At 43.4% G+C, this 12,037-nt stretch overlaps 1 protein-coding gene across 7 annotated transcripts in view; it reads right to left on the bottom strand.

Moving 5' to 3' along the window:
- The window catches only part of EPS8 (epidermal growth factor receptor pathway substrate 8), a 143,081-nt gene extending 131,718 nt beyond the window's left edge, over positions 1 to 11,363 (bottom strand). For 4 of the 7 annotated variants that reach the window (XM_051784439.1, XM_051784435.1, XM_051784441.1 and 1 more), the window contains exon 1: positions 10,371 to 10,534. The gene's annotated coding sequence lies outside the window, so the exon portion shown is untranslated. Of the gene's footprint in view, positions 1 to 9,872; positions 9,896 to 10,370; positions 10,535 to 10,990 lie in introns of those variants that run through there. The other 3 variants (XM_051784436.1, XM_051784438.1, XM_051784437.1) reach the window with 3 other exon arrangements.
- Positions 11,364 to 12,037: the final 674 nt, after the last annotated feature.

Genomic DNA, 12,037 nt, shown 5'->3' with positions numbered 1-12,037 from the left:
TGATGTACACTTAAAACATCTTCAGTATGGCCTGCTTTAGCTAGGTACAGATCTCCATAAAAGCACACAGATAGAAGATGTGTCCAGAGTACAGACACCATTCCCAGGTTTGGGTACAGGACCCAGTGAGCCACAGCAGCAAGGATCTCCATCCTCAGCCAAGAGGCATGGAGACCACCGTGCCCCATGCAATTGGAGCCTGTTTCTGGTACTGGGAGAGTACAGTTAAAATCAGCTGTGATATGTTTGCACTGTCCTGACACCTCTACTGTAGGCTGTGATAATTTAATTCAAAGCCTGTTTCCATACAATAATTGCCAGAGGTCACGCCATCAGGGGTCAGATGAGGACCTGAATTCATTAAGTGAACCAATATGCATGTTGCCTTTAGCTCCCTTTCCAAGTACACGGCCAAAGGAGGAAGCACAGGAGAGATGTGCTGTCATCTCCTCAATGGAGCTGTTCCTTGTCAGCTACACCATTGTTTAACTTGTCACAAGTACAAGCAAAACAGCACAACACAGCAAACCTCACCAACTTGTGTGAACAGCTTGGAAGTCCACTGGATATCACTTAATTCCACGAGCCAGTGAATACACGAGCAACGGGAATCAGATCACTTGGCTCGTATGTTTTGACAACAGCAATTTCATTTTATCTATTATGATAATTCATAAAGCACCATCAAATGCAGTGCAGAATCTCTTGTAAAAATAATTACAATCTAGTAATGCAAGATGTCATTGAAGCACACCATTAATTCCTTTACAGTTAGGGAATGAGCCAAAGACTTTGTGCAAATGAAGGATTAGCAAGGTTTCAACACACATTTCCTTGCACTTTAAATGTGCAAGGAGCAAACCTTATTAAAACAGCACTTCGTAGTATGCTTTAAAATGATAGCCCCTGAGGTAGATTTTTTGTACTTCAAAAGATAGCTATTATATTACTATATATTACAGCCTAGGATAACAGAAAAATAAATTCCTATCTAATTCCTGTATACAGGGAGCATAGAATAGTTGCTGTTTCCTACAGCTGTCAAGAAAACCCAGACTTTTATGCAAAATGAGGTGTCACCAGTCTCACACAATAAAGAGAGAACAGCTTTAATACAATGCTACGAATTGTCTTCCACTTGGCTACTGAAAATATTTTGAGCAGTTAAAGTAATCTTTTCTGAACCTACCATCCAGAATTTGGGATGTCTCCAGATGGGCCTCAGGGTTATAGGTGTTTAAACTGCTTCTATTTCCATGCAGAACAACTTTGTGGTTGTACATTTTATGGCTGTTTTTAAAGCAAGATTTCCCTAACATTAAAAAAAAAAAAAAATCAAAAAGGTCTGGTGCCTTTTCTTCTCACTGTTTAATAATGTTCAAAGTTGCCTGAAAATTTGCTTACACATAAAAGACTGAATCAGTTACCTGCTTTGCATCATCTATGTTTTAAAACTCCTTGCAGTACAGACACTGAAATGATGACATCCATAATCCAGATTTGTGTGATTTCTCTAATGTGTTAACTCAGGTCTTCACAATTAGAACTATTAGGAAATAAGCATTTTACTAAATATTAAGATATGATTAGACCCAGATAAACTTCCTACAGCAAGCAGACTGCCCCACTTAGTAAACTAGAACCCCCTAAAAACCACCAGAAATATCTGCTAATATTAAAATCAAGATCTCTAACAAGCAATTAAGAATGCTGAAAGAATTTGCAGATGTTGCATTCATCCAAACTTTTCCATCTTATCTCAGATGTTTACAGTAAAAAGAACAGAGAAGTTTTCTTCAAAGCACAATTATAATCAATCCTCTCCAATCTTCAAGCACCACAATATTCTTCTTATAATATGACCAAGTAACCCCCTCTGATCCTCAGGAGACGTTAGCAAAATAATTGTTCCCCCGCACTGCTCCTTTGCTATTACTTTATTTTTTTCACACTCTTATTACTTCAGGCAGAAATAACTTGGAGATACTATCATCAATTTACCAAAACAGAATTCCCCTGCATTTATTTCAAGTTAGACTTTTACAATTACATTGTACATTAGAGCTAAATCTCATAATTTTCAACCTGGCTGGAACTGATTGGTTCACTAAGTCTACAGTTTAATTCTTCCCTCTCTCTCTTATTTTGCTAACTAGAAGAGAAATGAATCCACCTTCAAGCCTGTTGGAATCAATCTTCTTTTCTCTTTCTCACAATTTATAAGCCAGAGGCTTAAAAAGTGTTCATATCCGCTTTTAACAAGCTGGTTATGCGAGATAAGCACAAGAACATTCATAAAAATAGCTCAGCATTAAGTCATGAATGTTTTACAAAAGTAGACCTAAAAAAAAAAAAGAAATCCTAAAGGCTCATTGTGATTTATACTGTCTCTTTTCCCATACTACCAATTATCAATCATCTCCAAAAGATGCCTTCTTTTATATGCCAGTGTCATGAATGCAACTGCTGCCAGCTCATTCCTAATCAGGTGAGACACTACACAGCACAGACCACCCCCTAGTTAGTCCTGGGACCTGTAAATGCTGGAATACTGCAGAAGAAGTGTATTCTTTCCCAGTTATGGACTTTTACTTTTTTTTGTTATTAGGTTTTTAATTCTTTTTCAAGAAAGCTCCACAAAGATCTCATAGCTGTCCCACACATTGTACCTCAGTATGATCCACACCATCACTTTACCACCACCCTCAATGTCTCCAGTGTTCACAAAACCTGTACCTAGAACAGCAGCAATGGAACCACCAGTACTGAGGCTTTTATTACTACAATTACAACAAAGCAGCTGGTGGCAATAATAATACTACTTAGCATTTATATGATGCTTTATATCTTCAAAAGGCTGTATAAACATTTGCTTATTAAGCCTCACAGAACTCCTAAGAGACAGATACTTTTTTTGTTTATTAACAGGAAAACTGAGGCAAAGAGACAAAACAGCTGTTTCCAAAATCTAGGTTCTTAGATTATTTAAAAAAAAGGAAATGGAGATGTTGGGACAGTTAGAACTTTCAGAGTTACAAAAGTACAGCTTAAAATACTCAAAGAATCCAATGGGACATAAACTCTCATGCTCTGAGCATCCACCCCCTCAAAAAATAATAATAATAAAAAAAAAAAATCAGCAAATCCTGTCCCTGGGAAGACACAGCTCCCTGCTGCCAGCTGCCCTAAGCCACTTGCCACTGTGGAGCACAAAAGGCTGGATTGCACAGGCCAGTGGGATCATTCCACCTGCCAGACCCCCAGCCTGGAAGTCCACGAGTCCCTCTGCAGAAGTCAAACACTTGACAAGCTGCACAAAATTATGATTTCAAGTGGTCGCCACCAAGACTGGGACTCAGGGGCAACCTGGTTCTCCCCCAGGGCAATATGCTGCTCTGTCACTACTTAAGGCAGATATGAACCCTTCTGTTTCCTTCCATGTTGACATTTAGCTTTCATATAGAAGTGAGAAAAACTTTAAAACCTAAGCAGAAAACAAAAAATTCCACCACGTACTGAAGGCACTTCTGAGATCTCACATTCATACTCAGTAAGACATTTATTGAACAGACTTTTTTGTGTGTATTAGACACCTCACTCACATAGGGAAAACAAATGCCTACACACACTCTAACAGCTCCCATTCAGGTCTTGAGCTCTAGAACTGCTTCAAGAGAGCTTAAAATTATTGCCTAGACAAAATACACAGCGTTCAACCTTTAAAGAAGACGTTACTTATAAAACTCTAACCCACAAAGACTTGACTACCCATGTAATTTCATATACAATATTCCCCACTGGGATCTATAGGTCTGAAATGCTTTTCAGAAGACACTGGAATAAAGACTAATGACACAAAAGGGGAAAAAGAGTCGGTTTTTGAGTAAGAAAAAAGCTTTACTGCAAGGAGTGGCATGAAGTGCAATTAAAGAGTGATGCAAAACAAAAAGAGTAGGGAAAACTTAGGGGTTAAATAAATAAATAAAAAAATTAAAAAAGCAAACAACAGGAGACTAAAGCTACATCAAAACTCAAGTGTAGGATGGATCAGAATACAGAAGATGGTGGAGGAACATGACTCAGGCAAGTGAAGGAGGAAGGAAAACAGTAATAGCTGAGCCAGGGGGCAGGCTGAGCAGGGGGAAGTGAGACCAAGCTGAAGGTAAAGCTCAAAATCCAGCAGTCCATTATCCCTAAAGCAACCATGAGAAAGGAAACTGTGACTGCAGTGGAGAAGCTGTGTTTGTTTCTTGGCAGAGGTCACACAGGGCTGACTTACCTAATGGACACTGAGGTGCAAAGTCCAGATTCCTTCCCCTGTCCTGCCCTCTGTGTGTGAGATAGCACCACGAGGCTAATGACCAGTTAGTTGGGATTTATTACCCACCACGAAGTTTGCAGCTAAAACAGAAACAGACCCCACCCTCCCACCCCTCTGCCCTCACCCCTGGACAAGTTTTTATCCTTGAATACAGGAAGAAAAAGAAACAGAAAGACGAAACCAACATTACACTGAGGTTGTGAGAGCACAGGAAGATCACCAAGCAATAAATAATCCTAGAAGTGAAGAGAATAAGTAATTCCACTTTGGGAAAAGCGAGTCTGAGATGACATGGAAAAAGAAAACATATATGTAAATACAGAGCCTGCTACCCAATTCTGAATGTGAAATATAGATGTATATTTATATCTCCAACTGAAGGCAGTATAATACACTCACTGGCTTCTCAAGATATGTACAAAGCTGAAAATTACTTCAGAGGCACAACTATAAAAGGCTGACTTTTTCATGTAATTTTTAAAATTGCACAGCAGATCATCAAGCTGAATTTTATTACAACTTGATATCACAAAGTCCTCATGATGTAACTCAGTTTCATTGCATTATCTTTGCTAGATCACTGTCAAATGCACTCAGCTACATGAAAAACTCAACATACAAGATGAATGTCTCCCTCTTTGTACAAAGGTTCACATTCACATGCTCTGAATAACAGAACTGGGCATTCAAAAATATTTCTATGATGTACACTGGGATTCTGCTGAATCTGATGAATCCCTGCATTAACCAGATACTTAACTCCCCAAAACACCAAGTGTTAACTCCCTTATGGGTTAGAAAATTAAGGCTTTCTCAAGGCTATTTACTCCAAATTATAATTTACACTGTAAACAAAGAGACCTTTGACTCAGGAAATAGAGAAGACAACACCTCAGACACACTGTGAAACCAAGCAAAAAGAGCTAAAGCATCAAAAGAAGGAAGAGCACATGAGAATGAAGACCAGAGTCTTCAGTCTTCATGAAAGGAGCATTCAGAGGGATGAATTAAGCCCTCTCAATTGCCCCAGAATGAAAGAAAGTGCTCATTAAACAAAGTTCATGTTTCAGGTGAAATAAAATTCACTAGGAGCACTGAGGGAACAACTCACAGCAGCATCAAAGTCTACTTAAAGTTAAAACATCGATAAAATTGGGGTAATCCTGTATGTCACCAGGTATCTGCAAGTATTGAAGGGCAAATGGACTTCTGTGATCTCGTGTATTTCACATGATTTTTAGATCAATATTTATGGAGCTGTTTCGGGAAGGTGTGGTACGTTAAATACCATTTCCTAATGGGTCTGGGCCTATCTAATGAGCAACAAACAGGTACTGCAAACACCTCACTTTCAGCTTCAATTTGCACTTGGGACAATTACAGGAAAGTGAGTGGGAGGAGAAGGGAGTACTGATGGGAGAAGCAGCAAGCCCTGTGCCTGTTTTTCTACTTGGTCCATCTTTAAAAATGCTTTTAGATGCAGGAGCAGAAATAAAAGTAATAGACACAAATCCCCAGGAGTCATCCCCTTACCTTCCAGTTACAAACATTCCTGGGCTACAGACATTAAGGCTTACAGTGAAACTCTTGCAGTAGATTTAGCCTGTAGCATCCAGCAGCTACAGCACACTCCAGCCCCCCACCCCAAGAACCAGCTCTGGCAGCTTCACCACTAAGTCAGCTGAACACAATTCCTCTGTGCTTATGGAAGTCTTGAAAGAAATTGGATGTTCCCTTACCTGCAGTGCTAATCTATGAAATCCAGAAAATGCTTAAGCTGTAACATTTTGGATTATTAAAAGACAAATCCTCTATCTCATCTAAACCCAATGCATTCTTAAAAAGAAAACAAAAACAACAAAACACACACAAATCAAATCCCTCCCAAAACCAAACACCACGTTATCTGTACAGAACCTATTTTTAGTAGGACTGAACATTCATAATCCCTACCCTCACTCAACAGATACCATTCCTAAAGTTTACGACTTTTTTTTCTAAATATTCTGTTGAAATACTCAAAGGTTTTGCAGCATTACATGACAAAGGGGTCACCATTTTACAGCTCAGAGTGTTACACTGTTTGGTTTTGATTTCCTGCTTTCTGCTGTAGCTTTACAGAGAACACGACAATTTCCATGGCTGGTCAAAACAACAACGTGAGTGAGGCTTTAAGAACAAAGACAAGTAGGATCCCCTGTCACCACAGTAATGAAGATGCCTGTCACGCATCAGAAAACTGCACAACAGAAAATCCCACAGAAATGGATAACTTCATGGAAAATACTAAAACTCTGAACCTTTGAGGCTAGACACATCTGCTAACTCTGTCTACCCAGAATGCATAAGGTTGCTGAAGTCTATTCATAAAAAGACAAAGATAATAAATGCGAAGAAAGTAATTTGTAATTTGCTATTTCCACGTTAGATCTCAACCCTGTGGAGATTCACAGCATGCCTAACTTTAATTACCGAGACAGTGGCACAGAGAGGAAAGGGAAGAAAGGGCTGGAAGCGTTTAACTAGTAGCAATTCAAGGCCCTGAGTTGGCTAATATTTAAAAATTTCACTAAAACTGACGTTACAATCAAAGGCATGTGTTAGTGATTGTGGGCTTATGGTCACAGCTCAAAATGAAAACAGATCCTAAAGAGCTAATGTTAATAACATTTCCATTTGTGATTCATTTTTTACCCCCCCAGTGTCCCTGACACGCAATTGGAAACAAAAAAAAATTAAAAAAAAGTCCCTCCCCACAAAACAGATGTGATGGTTGCTTCTTCCCACATCATCATGGTCTTTCCAAGAAGGCTGTGACTAACTTCACCAGGGAACAAGCAATTATGCAGGATCTCTGAGTATCAAGAGCTATAAAAGACACCTTAACATTCCATTTCAGTGACTGAAGAGCTCTGTTTTATAAATAGTTATGCAAATGTTTTCTACACACACCCCAAACGGTCTCACTGACTTAGATAAAACTTCCTACAACTTTAAACCGAAGTTCCTCCATGGGCACCACAGGGAGAAACTCAGAAGTTGTTCAGGACTGAAGTTCCCAGCAAAATGTAAAATCTTGGGATCCAGACTGGAAAACTGAAATTCCTAGGTATCAGAGTTAAATCAAGATCTGTACAAAACCGAGAAATTTAGCATGTTGGATGAATAAATCGATAGATAAATCAGAATCCAACTCTGGAGTTAAGATAAAATGGCATCAGATACATCCCTCTCCAATTCTAGTTTCTGGTATTCTAGGAATTCTAGTTTCTGGTAATGCAAAGGATTTAATACTGAAAAAACTACAGAATTAGTACTGAGAACAAGCTATGAGTCTCATATATTGAATTTTCACCTTGAAAAATATACCAACTTCACTGTTAATTTTATGGGTACTGTGTAAGTATGGCCCTACCATGAGGAAAAAGGGTATTTCAGGCATCACAAAAATCAGTGAAAAGCCTTCTAACCATGAGCTGTTGATTAGCCTCCTTGGGAATCCAGCTCAGGACTAGAATGATGAAAACTGAATCCCCATGGACAGAGGGGATACAGAACCAGATGCTGTTAAGTGAGAAAGCAGGAAGAAACCCTGGTTTCAAATGAAACGTGAGAAGCAGACCCATCCACGTGCAGAAAACACACAAGCAAAGAAACTTTCCGATTCCTTTTGGATGGAGATACAAATTGGGGCCACTCACACTGCACCATAAGCACCACAGCTAAGAGGAGTTAAGGATGGGTCACACACCAAAGGGCTTCCTTTTTCTCTCTGGCACAGCTAAAAGCTGTGTCCTCTAGAAAACCTCGCACCACTGACCAGTCATTCACCATATGAGAAGACATGCAGGAACTGTAACTAGGAGCATAAGGGCAACAAGTGGTAGACACTGAAATCGAAGTTAGCAAACACTTTATCAGTGCAGCCTTCATCGTGTGGACTTCAAGTCTTCTCTCACCACAGTAATTTAGAAGTTCTTATATATTTAAATTATTTTGATCCTCATTGATCCTCCAAATATTTAACTTCAGATGTTAGATTTTAATAAGGTTTTACCCACAGGACAAAAAAAATGCCACAGTAAATGTGACTGATTTGCCATTTACAGCTGGACTATGGATAGAAAGAAAATAAACCGTATTTTCAGAATTTAGTTGTCAACAAGTGCAAAAATTCTGTATTTTTTTTCCACCCGCGCATTTCTCAGCAGAAGTAACTTTAGCCTAATCTTGCCCTCTCTATTACTGCTATAAATAACACAGCACCTAATCACTACTGGGTGTCGTTGCCTGTGGGGTGTTACCTCCCTCCAAATAAATCTAATGGGATGCTTTGACTGCTTCCAAAATTACAGGCAGTCAGAAACATACATTCTGAGCTACGAGAAGGCACAACTCAATACTGCAGCCATTATGAGTTGTTTGACAATACAAGCCAGCTGGACAATTACAGTCCGAAGCCACTTATATTTCCACAGTCTCTCCCAGTAAAAGCAACCAGCAGCTGCAAACCTGCTTGTGTGGAGCCTTGAGCACAGTATCTCATTACCTGATGATACCTGCATGTTAATGAGGCTACACTCACTGTGAACTGTGAATCAAGAGGAGATGGGCTGCGTCTCCCTTACACCTTGGAAACCCTGTAAGCTCTTTGCAATCCCCACTGCTCGCTGAGAGGGTACAAACTCACTTCCAGCCTGGCCTAGGAGAGGCTTCTTCTCGAAGGGCAAGGGTAGCAGCATTTCCATGGAAAGGAGGCGGGACACACAATGCTGATTCAGTATTTCCAGTTGCTAACAACAAAAATGGTCGTTTTTATGTTCTCCCATGTAAGCAACTTTTGTAGCTGACATATAGTCATTGCACAATCACAAACAAGAAGGAATATGGTCAATAGGAAGGGAGGAGGACCTTATTTTTGATGATGGAGAGGCATAATTAATATTATTATTAATTATTAATATAATCTACGCTGCAAAGGCACGTGAGATCCATCATTTGGTTAATATTTCAGCAGACACAACGCAGAGCAGCAGGACTTTTATCTTCAGTACTTCACCTCAAGTAAACAAAGCAGACTCCACAAAAGGTCAAACCACTACTGCACGTCTGTAGCTCTGGAGGGTACGAGACCCATTAGCCAAGGCAAAGCGCAATTTCTGAGTGGGAGGATCGGTTCCCAACCAACATCCTTAAGAAAAACTTGTTCCAACCTTTCTTCTATTGCCTGCTACTCACTGGCTTGAAACTACGGTTTAGTGGAAGCTGCGATGCCTAGCTTTTCATGGATACAGTGCAACCCTACTGAGGTTACAAGGGGACAGGAACACCTTAGATCATGCCGCAAAATGCCACGAACCCGTTTTCCATCGTGTGTCCAGGTCACCTGCGCGCTGGCAGGGAGCGCGGGTCATGGCGATGAGAGGGGCAGGAGGAGGAAAAACGCCAGGGAAAGTTATCAGATAGAGGGAAAGGGCTAAACAGCGGGGGAGACGAAAGAGAGCGGGGGAGAGCACCGAAGAAACGCAAGCATGCAACAGGAATATCTCACCCGAAAGCTGCCCCTTCGCGCGATACCAGCAACACAGGTGGAAAAGCCAGCTCAAACACCGGGGAAGAAATACCACAATAAGGACTGAAAGGCAAGTCACCTGGTCGAAGGTGAGGCAGGAGGAGGAGGGCACCGGCGGATCCTCAGCCCCGTGGGAGCCCCGCGGGCAAGGTGCGGCGGCGTTACCGCAGCGGGAGGGGGAAAATACACGCACACCTACACACACACACCCCCACACCTACACACACGGCGAGGGACGCGGGTATAAAGCCACGGCGGGGAACGGCGGCAGCAGCGAGCGCCGTGCCCAGCCCGGGAGGGAGTTCTCGGCCGCCCCTGCCCGAGCGGCGGCCCCGCGGACCGGCGGGGTCAGCGCCCCGCAACTCGCCCCGTTCCCACCCCGTGCTGCTGCCCCGGCGGCTCTTGGAGTCGCGGAACAAAAGGGGGGAGGGCTCGGCGCCCGGGGGAAATCCCTCTCCCGCCCCGCCAGCCCCTTACCTTCCCCCCGAGCCCTCCTGCCGCCCCGCGGGGCTCCGGGCGGCACGGCCGGGGCTCCCCCGCTCGCCGCCGGCGAGCTGCGGGCAGGGGCGGGCGCGGGGGCTCCGCTCCAACAAAGTGCCGGAGCGGCGCGGGGCGGGCGCCGGGCACCGGGAGCAGCGGCGGAGGGAGCGGAGCCGAGCTCCCTCTGCCGGCCCGCCGCCCCGCCCCGGACCCGGTTCCAGCCCCGGCTCCAGCCTCAGCCCCGTTCCAGCCCCGGCTCCAGCCTCAGCCCCGTTCCAGCCCCGGCTCCAGCCTCAGCCCCGTTCCAGCCCCGGCTCCAGCCTCAGCCCCGTTCCAGCCCCGGCTCCAGCCTCAGCCCCGTTCCAGCCCCGGCTCCAGCCTCAGCCCCGTTCCAGCCCCTGCCCCGCGGGATGTGCGGGATGTGCGGGGCCGCCTCGCCCCTCTGCCGCTCCCCGCCGCGCCTCACCGGGAGCTCACGCAAACGCAAAGGTGCTGAGCAGCAGCTCCCCCCGGAGCGGCGCTGAAATACGGGAGTTGTTTAAAGTCATCGCAAGCCTTCGCCAAATATATATATATATATATATATATTAAATAAAAAGCCACGCGATAAAGCCTACCGACGCTCCAAAGCAAAATCCTTCCCCGGAGAAGTAGGTGTATCTAAACCACCTTTGGAACTAGTGGACGGCGAGAATGTAAGTCTCCCATCCTCGCTTGAAATCCCGGATGAAGTCTCCCAGCTGTTTATGTTGTTTCCATCTGGCACCACATTCCTCCCGACTCTGACCATTTACACGTGTCTTTCGCTCAGCACGGGGGAATAGTCCCGTGTCCAGATACTATTGGCACGTTTACAGGTAGCCAAAGTCCTCACGCTACAGCCGTGATTTCCATAACGAGCCACTCCCCTCCTAAAATCGAGTTGCTCCACGAGAACCTCGGTTTTCAATGATTTCACTTTCGAATAAGCTTTTGCCTTTTGTGACTCCAGAGAAAAGCTTGAAAACAAGCTTTTGACAGCATCAGACATAGGAAAACAGCCTCCATTCAGGTAGTGCATAGGAGAGCTAATCTGATTTTCAAGGTTCTGTTCCTGATTTTTGATAGGATTCAATTGTCAATCCTGAAAGACTTACACACCTGTTTAATTGTGTTCCCGAGGCTCCTTCCAGGCTTCACCAAGATTCCTCACGAAGATCAGAATCTTATCTAGACCAAACAGCCATTTCCATTGAGCCACTGCTATCCAAGTATGGACAGCTTTGCAAAGTTTCTGTGATTCCAGGCCCTCTTCAAGGAACCTGCAGAGGAAAAGTATAAACTAATGAAAGAGCAGCTGCTTGCTGAAATTTCCACTCAGTTCCAAGAAGTGAGGCTTGGCAGGTCCTCGCTTTTTATAACACTCTGTGACTCATTTGCAGAGGCAGGTGAAGTCAGAGCCATCACTGCCAGAGTCGTGCCACCGACAGCTTCTTCAGGAAGGACGTGGATTTTACCACTTTTTTAAAAAGAGGAAAGGACCATGTTGCTCAGCTTCTGTTTGCAGTGGTTTGGCTGTTGAATCTCTTCTCAAGTGGTGCTAGTCCATCCTTAACCTGCTGTTCGCCAGCAAATCTTCCTGAAGTAAGGTTTGAACTCTACAAGCTGTTATTGTGCCAGGCTCC

Source organism: Manacus candei, unplaced genomic scaffold (assembly GCF_025592945.1).
Source record: "Manacus candei isolate 608988 ecotype Guabito, Panama unplaced genomic scaffold, ASM2559294v1 h1tg000018l, whole genome shotgun sequence".
Taxonomy (NCBI): Eukaryota; Metazoa; Chordata; class Aves; order Passeriformes; family Pipridae; genus Manacus; species Manacus candei.
This window is presented reverse-complemented; position numbering and strand designations above follow the sequence as displayed.